The sequence below is a fragment of the Myxine glutinosa genome, unplaced genomic scaffold (assembly GCF_964187855.1).
Source record: "Myxine glutinosa unplaced genomic scaffold, kmMyxGlut1.1 SCAFFOLD_2883, whole genome shotgun sequence".
Taxonomy (NCBI): domain Eukaryota; kingdom Metazoa; phylum Chordata; class Myxini; order Myxiniformes; family Myxinidae; genus Myxine; species Myxine glutinosa.
This window is the reverse complement of record NW_027618977.1, coordinates 47,984-56,055: the sequence shown is the minus strand read 5'-3', so window position 1 is coordinate 56,055 and position 8,072 is coordinate 47,984.

Here is an 8,072-nt window from a genome sequence, read left to right as displayed (position 1 = left end):
AAAAAGCACAGGGCCCAGAACACTACCTTGGGGAACTCCAGCCTGAACAGGAAGAGGAGATGAGAGAAACCCATTCGGGGCCACACGTTGACTACGACCAGAGAGGAAGTCCGCCAGCCATGCGTGGAGATTTCCATGGATACCAAAGGAGGAGAGTTTGGAGAGCAGAGCAGGGTGCCAGACCGTATCGAAGGCACGTGAAATGTCAAGGGAGACAGCTCTAATTTCCTGTTTGGCGTTGAGGACCTCCATCCATTGTTGAGAAAGCAGAAGCAGCATGTCCAGAGTAGAGTGACCAGGTCTGAAACCAAATTGATGATCAGAGATCAAGCCATTGGAGAAGAGGAAAGATTTAATATCTGAAGCAATGATGGATTCCATGACTTTGCTGATAATTGGGAGAAGGCTGATTGGTCTGTAGTTGCTGGGATCTGTTTTTGCACCTTTTTTGTGCAAAGCGGTGATGTTGGCTGATTTCCAAGCAGATGGCAGATGACCTTGAGCAAAAGAGAGGGTGAAGAGAACAGAAAGAGGGAGTGAAAGTGCAGAAGCACATGATTTTAGGACCCGTGGGCTGATGCCGTCAGGACCAGTTGCAGAATCAGAGTCGAGGGTTGCCAGAAACTTTTCCACCTTGTCAGGAGGAAAGGACACAGAGTCCAGGAGCAGCTGGGTACGACTGGGTACGGTGGGTACAGAGAGGGATGGGTTTGGGACACAAGATTTAGAGGCAAACACAGAGTTGAGGCATTCAGCTTTTTCACGTGCGGAGTCAGCCGTTAAGCCGTTTGAGGTGAGGGAGGGGATGGAGGGGGAACAAACACCAGAAACAGATTTGACCAGACGCCACCAGGATTTGGAAGAGGGAGACAGATAAGAGAGTTCGGTCTTGAGAATGGTGAGATATTGTTTCCTGGCTCTCCTGAGGGTGGACACACACTTGTTTCGGGCTTTGTGAAAGGAAATGAGATTTCCTTCCGTTGGATTTGCTTTCCAGGAGACGAAAGCAAGTTGTTTCAGGGCAACAGCCTCACCACAAGATTCCGTGTACCATGGACGGGAGGAAGGGTATGACAACTGAAGACGAGATGGTATAAATCTGTGCATGAGAGAGAGCAATTTACTTTGAAAGAATTCCCAGGATGAGTTGATGTCAGAGGCGGTAGAGATGGGAGACCAGTCCAGATGATTGATGGCTGCTTGAAGACCGTGCCAGTTGGCCTGAGTGAAATGCCAGACTCGTCGACGCTGAGGAGGCTCTCTGAGAATGGTCAGAGAGATGTCCACTTTGACAAGCACATGATCAGATGAGCCGATTGGAGCAGAAGAAGAGCAGCAGACATTTTCAGGGAAGTTTGTCATAACCAAATCCAGAAGAGAAGATGCTCCGTTGACTGAGATCCGGGTCGGGAAATTGACAGATTGTGTCAGTCCCAGTGAGTCGCAGAAGTCCTTTGCTGAAGAGCCATGGCTGGTGAGAGAGGTACCCACACCCAGCCAACTTGCATGGTGACAATTGAAATCACCACATATGAGGAAGAGAGAGTTGGGATGGGTAGATAGAAGTTGGTCCATATTATCAGACAGTGAGATGTAGATGGAGTCATCACTGTTTGGTGGACGGTACAACACACATATGAACAAAAGGTGGGAGCGAAGGGGAAGCCGTAGCCAAAGGTATTCCTGGGGGTGAGGTGGAGAGAGGGCAGTGCAGGGCGAGTGAGGAAGAGAGTTTTTTATAAAGATAGCAACCCCCCCTCCAGGACGAGGCTCAGGTCTATCATACCGGAAGAGGGAGTAACCTGGGAGAGATACCAAGGAATCAGAGACATCATGAGGGAGGAAAGTTTCTGTTAAGCAGATCACGTCTGGTTTGTCAGAAGCAACCTGTATGGAGAGATCAGTCAAGTTTGAGCGAAGGCCCCGGATGTTTGAGGTCCATACTGTTAAAGAAGAGGAAGGGGGAGCATCGGATACAGAACAGGGGGAGGGAGCGGTACGGTATGATGTGGAAGAGGAGGAAGAGGTAGGGAGAGCTGTTGAAGGTGCGTCAGAGATTTCAGAACAGCTTGGAGAAAGGGAAGTATGGGGCGGACAAAAGGTTTGATGGTGAATGGGTGAGGCGCAGTGAGGTGTTGTTTGAGGAGGGGGAAGAGTGAGGCAGAAGGTTGAGGGAGCTGAAGGTGAGAGTTGGAAGGGGGAAGAAGCGGGGAGGACGCTTTGAGGAGGAGGGGTTAGAGGGGAGTCTAGGAGGGGAGGAGTGAGGGAGGGTCTCAGAGGGGAGGGGTGTGGGGGGAGTTTAGGAGGGAAGGGGCAAGGGGGGAGATCTGAAAGGGATGGGTGATGGGGAAGATTTGGAGGGGAGGGGCAAGGGGGAAGATTTGAAAGGGATGGGTGATGGGGAAGATTTGGAGGGGAGGGGTGAGATTGGATTTTGAAAAATGTACGATTAATGGGAAACGAACATTTCTTGCAAAATGAGATTCTTGCGACCTTCGAGTCAAAAATACGTTTGAGGATGCTGAAGGATGGGTGGAGTTCTGGAGAGTTTAGGCCCTAGTCGAACAGATATGGAAAAGCACAGATAAGACGTCGTATTCACCATAACTTGTTTAATTTCACCAGGAACACGATGAGGCCAACACAGTAAACATTCAGTACAAAACTTGGTTCATACATTCAGTACAGAACATGATTCATACATTCAGACCGTAAGAAAACTCTGCCCGTAATACAACACTCTGACCAGACCAACACTTCATCCCACTACGTTCACTCCTCACAAGTGAAACTCATCACTACTCCGTTCACTCCTCACAAGTGAGACTCATCACTACTCCGTTCACTCCTCACAAGTGAGACTCATCACTACTCCGACAAATGAAGACTTGAATATGACTACAGACGGAGAGACTGCTCACGATACGGCGAGAAGAGACCTCATCTGTCTTCTGCGATGAGTGCAAGAGACCTCACGACAGCCACGTGGATGAGAAGAGACCCCGTACGAAGAGAAGAGACCCCGGGAGTTCACATGACCATTTCACTTCTTTCACACCACACACACAGCCTGCTTTCCTCGACAACACGTGTAGAAAAGACAGTATTTCCTATCTCTTGCACCTATATTGCAGCCTCAACCAATTACAGGTTGCCACTCTGGTCACATGACCAACATCACACAACTTGAGCTCAATGTCCTCTGTCAACTCACAAGCACTCTCTGCGCCTGACTGCACACGACACCATTTCCCCCACTTGAATGCCCAACACAAGGAAGCTCACACAGGTGACAAACCAGTCTATTTCCCACTATATAACAAATATACATAGAGAATAAGAGCGGACTTAAATTCCAGCCTTGTTTGACTCAACATCTATCGGAAACCAGTCTGTTAAAAAACCATTAATTCTTACACAGCATTTTACATTATCATACACAGAAATGAGAAATTTCATAATATTGCCATGTCGGCCAAGATTTGAAGTTTGTTCCACAACATGTCTCGTTGAATATGATCGAAGGCTTTAGAGAACCCTAAATATACTTAAGTTAATTCAGATTCACATTAATTGCTGCAAGTGATGTGGTAACATGGGATCTTGCGTGCAATCTTGTCATAGCAGTGAAGAGTAAACCAGCATGCGATCAGCTCAATCAGAAGTACTGTCAATGGCACAAGTGTCACAATATTGTCAGACTGGAACTGCATGAACAAGGTTTACTTTAAATTATCTACCAGTTTCCTCATTCCCATGCTCTTGCTGCCCAATTCACCGCCAGTCCTTGTTCTTGCATATTTCTTTTTACTTTCATCGTTCATTTTCTGGCAGTAGATGCGAAGTCGTACATTGATATACTTTGCTAGTATCTTCTGCTTCAGGCCGTGGCAGTCGGGCAGGTCGACGTCCTTTGTGCGCAGTTCTACCCTTGTCAGTATTTCCTTCTTGATGTTGGTACCTGTGATCAAAGACGCTTCAACTTGGCGAAACAAAAACTCTGCACACAGTATCACGTCAAACACTTTGTTCGAGACCTGGACCAGGGCGCCTTCTCGAAACTCTTTCAACAGTGTGAGCTTGGATGACTGGTGGTCATGTTCTCCGGCTCCTTTAACTGCTTCCGTGAAGCACACAGCACAGTGTTTCTGACTCTTTTCAATACTGTGCAGACAGTAACCAGCCAGGTGATAAAGGCTAGCAAGTTCAGCAGATGATAGCTCTGTCATGTTCTGTGCATGGGAAAGATTGATGTTTGGCATATCTTTCATCTCCATTGGAATTGCTATTGGTTGGTTCAGAAAATCAGCCAAGAATGCCGAGTCATCGGCTTCGTAGCTGCCTGATCGAGCGACTTTCAGAAACTGGGCGCAACTGATGGTTTTCAGGGCGTACTTGAACTCTAATGGCGTTGGCACTGGTTTTCGAATTCGAACAACCGAGAAGAGATTTTCCAGGCAGTCCTGTGCAAGTCACGATGTAAGCAATGTATTTGATGTAAGCAATGATGTAAGCAAATATGTCATTGATTGAACATGTCCTGCCATGATTTTGTAATAAATAAAACAATTCTTACATTGAGATTCATTTGAGGAGTCAATACGTTCATGAGTGGAGTAGGTGTGGTCGGACAAGTTTGGTAGATGTAGTCTCTGAGTTCTGGACGGTCCACGCTTCTTGGGGGAGTTGCGCAGCTTCACGGGTTTCCGGTAGATAAATATTGTTGGAACTGCAGAGCACTTCAACCTCTTTTTGTCATCAGCTCGCCCCCTCTCAAACTGATTCACATCGAAATGTTCCTGCAATCATACAATGAGTGTCCTTGATGTATTTATTTATTGAAATTTTTATTCTAACACAACACAGTTTAATTTTAATGAGCTGTCATGTACTAGTACTTCCACAACAGAAAATCACATGGACAATCTTCCGGAAGATGGCCAGACAAATCGCTGGCTCTATCGACCACATGTATATTGATATCAAACAGGGATAACAGCTTTTGAAAGTTGAGCCAGTTTTAAATGTGGGTACACAAATACACCTGTTTTACTGCATTAATCACCTAGAAATATTGTATGTTTTGGGAACGATAGCTGTCACCAGGTTAAATATATAGGGATTGTCCAATGTGCAAAATCTTCCATCACTACAATTTGGCCATAAATCCCGGGGTGGGAAATATTTGAGCAAATATGCCACAAGACGCATGAGCACTGTACAAAGCAAACAATAACTCGTCAAATTTTGGACGTATGGATGGCTGCACAACCCGCAAAAAAATTGAGCAGGCCCCCCCCCTAAAATTGCTTTTATGATTGCCGATTAGGCTAAAGATTTTAAACCAAAAAAATAACTTGCCTCGGAATAAGTTTTGAATGGACGGACAGACAACTGAAAACAAAACGGACCATGGGTTTCCCACCCCTATAAAATCAAAATTAATTCCCTCTGAAAAAGTACAGTGACATTGCCCGCAGACTACCCAACCGCAGACCAGGCAATGTCACTGTACCGGGACATTTCATCAATCAATGACAATATGCGGTCCGCTAGGACTACCCGAAAAAAATTGAGCAGGGTTCTTCCCACGGAAATGCATTTTTGGTCAGCTCCTTGAAGATTATAAACAAACACAAATCACTTCCCTTTAAAAGGGTTTTCAACAGACAGACAACCAAAAAAAAACCGAGCAGATAGAATTGCTTTTGAACATCGATCATCAAGCGGCGTGGGCCTACCTGGCAGAGTCTCGAGGAGTCGATCGCTTTCCAGCTCTTTCGTCTGACTTTCGCTTCCCAAATTTGTCTTCTGACTTTATCACTTGGAAATCTATACATCTTATATTTCCCAGATTGGTTGTTCTGCTTTTGGTTGTTCAAACCAGTCATTTTGTTTGGCAATAAACAACATTCCCGTACCAAGCTGACGTTCACGCACGGTGAAGTTAGACACAAAATGGCGCCACGAAATCACGTGACCAGAAATCTCGGGTCAGTGCATGGCGCAACTCTCTTTATACAGGGACTCTAGTTTCAAGTAATTCCAACTCCCGTGGCTGCAGTGGGTTCGTTTTGTTGGTAAACTCTTAACTACACAAGTATTCAAATAACCGTAAATGGTTTCGATTCATCCGTTGACTCAGCAAAGTAGCCACCTTTTGCAGATGAAACCACCGAACACACTCGTGGCATTCTTTCTACAATGGAAATCAAATATTGTTCGGGAAGTTCTTCCCAACACTGTTGCAGAAGTTCCCACAAATGTGTTGCACTTGGAGGTTGCTTTGCTTTCACACTTCTGTCCAGTTAATCCCAAACCAGCTCGATGGGGTTTACGTCTGGAGACTGTGCTGGCCATTCCATGATTTGAAGCCTACCGTCTTATTTTCCTCGAAGGTAGTTTTGACATAGCCTGGAGGTGTGTTTAGGGTCATTATCTTGCTGTAGGATGAACCCCTGACCAACTCGGCATATACCAGAGGGTAGTGCATGGTGATGCAAAATGCTGTGGTAGCCCTTTTGGTTCAGGGTGCCAGACACTCTGTGCAAGTCGCCGACTCTGGATCCAGCAAAAGAGCCCCAGACCATCACGCTTCCTCCTCCATGTTTGACAGTTGGTGTCACACACTGAGGAACCATCCTTTCACCTACTCGATGGCGTACAAAAACCCTGCGTGGAGAACCAAAGATTTCACATTTTGATTCATCGGTCAATAAGACCTTCTTCCAGTCTTCAGAAGTCCACTGGCGGTGCTTCATGGCTCAGGCAAGCGTCTTTTTCTTATTTTGCCATCTTAGCAATGGCTTTCTTACTGCTACTCCACCTGTCAAACCTGCAGCTCGAAGTCTTCTCTTCACAGTTGAAACGGAGACTTGCTTACTTCGACCAGTGTTAAGCTGTGCTTGAAGCTGTTGTGCTATGAGCCGCCTATCACACAAACTGTTGACTCTCAGAAACATGTCTTCTGATTCTGTTGTGGCTTTGGGTCTGCCAGACCTCTTCCTGTCAGAGTTTCCTCCAGTTTCCAATATACTACTTCCTGCAGTGCAATATTGTCCAAATAATGCTTCAGAGGGTGTAATAACAGTCTGTTCCAATTCTGCTTTTATACAGACAGGGGGTTTGTAATCAAGTAATCAGCAGAGGTTGGGACACCTGTAGGAATTGTTTGCATCAACTTTCAAGGCTTAATTTACTTACATTGCTGCAGAACAGCTGTAAGTTGTTAACCCATTACTTGTTCCCTGAAGAAGGCCTTTTTTCTTTTTACAATATAACTGTGCAATTTACATTATTTTCCCGTTTTTGCTAACCTAAACTTTTTTTTTTTAAACCTTAAGCAGTTTACTGCTTACCTTTGTACCATTTCACGTTATTCACTGGACATTAAACTGCGTAAATTTCAATAAAAACTGGAAAAATGGAGGTGTTCTAAAACTTTTGACCGGTAGTGTATATATATATATATATATATATATATCTATATATATCTATATATATATCTATATATATATACACAAAGAATTAAGTTAAGCACCCCCCCCGTTTTTTTACAACCTCGCACATTACAAGTTTGCTGTCGTCAAAACAGTGTAATATACCCATGATATTGCTATATTTTCTGGAGAAGTGATATTATGGTCACATAAAAACATAACAATCATGCCGTTTTCAATATTTTATTCTGAATAATTTAAGGTGAATTTTTTTGGGAATTTTAGGCATATTTTCACCTCAATTTAAGTATGGAGCTATAGGTCCATCACGGACAGTGTGGATGACGTTTATGTTTTCTAACGTACAGTCATTGTTCTGAGAAGACCTCTAGCGATCTTTGCGTCAATAACGTGTGTAGGACCCACGTGATCGGATCACTGACTCAACCAATCACTTTTTTTCACTTTGATCACTCAATTTCATCAATGGATAATTGCTAATGTCATACCAATCATTATTTGATCTCACATACCTTAGAATATATGCCAATGTATACATATACACAAAGAATATATATTAGGGGGTGCTTACCTTAATTCGTTGTGTAGGGGTGCTTAACTTAATTCTTTGTG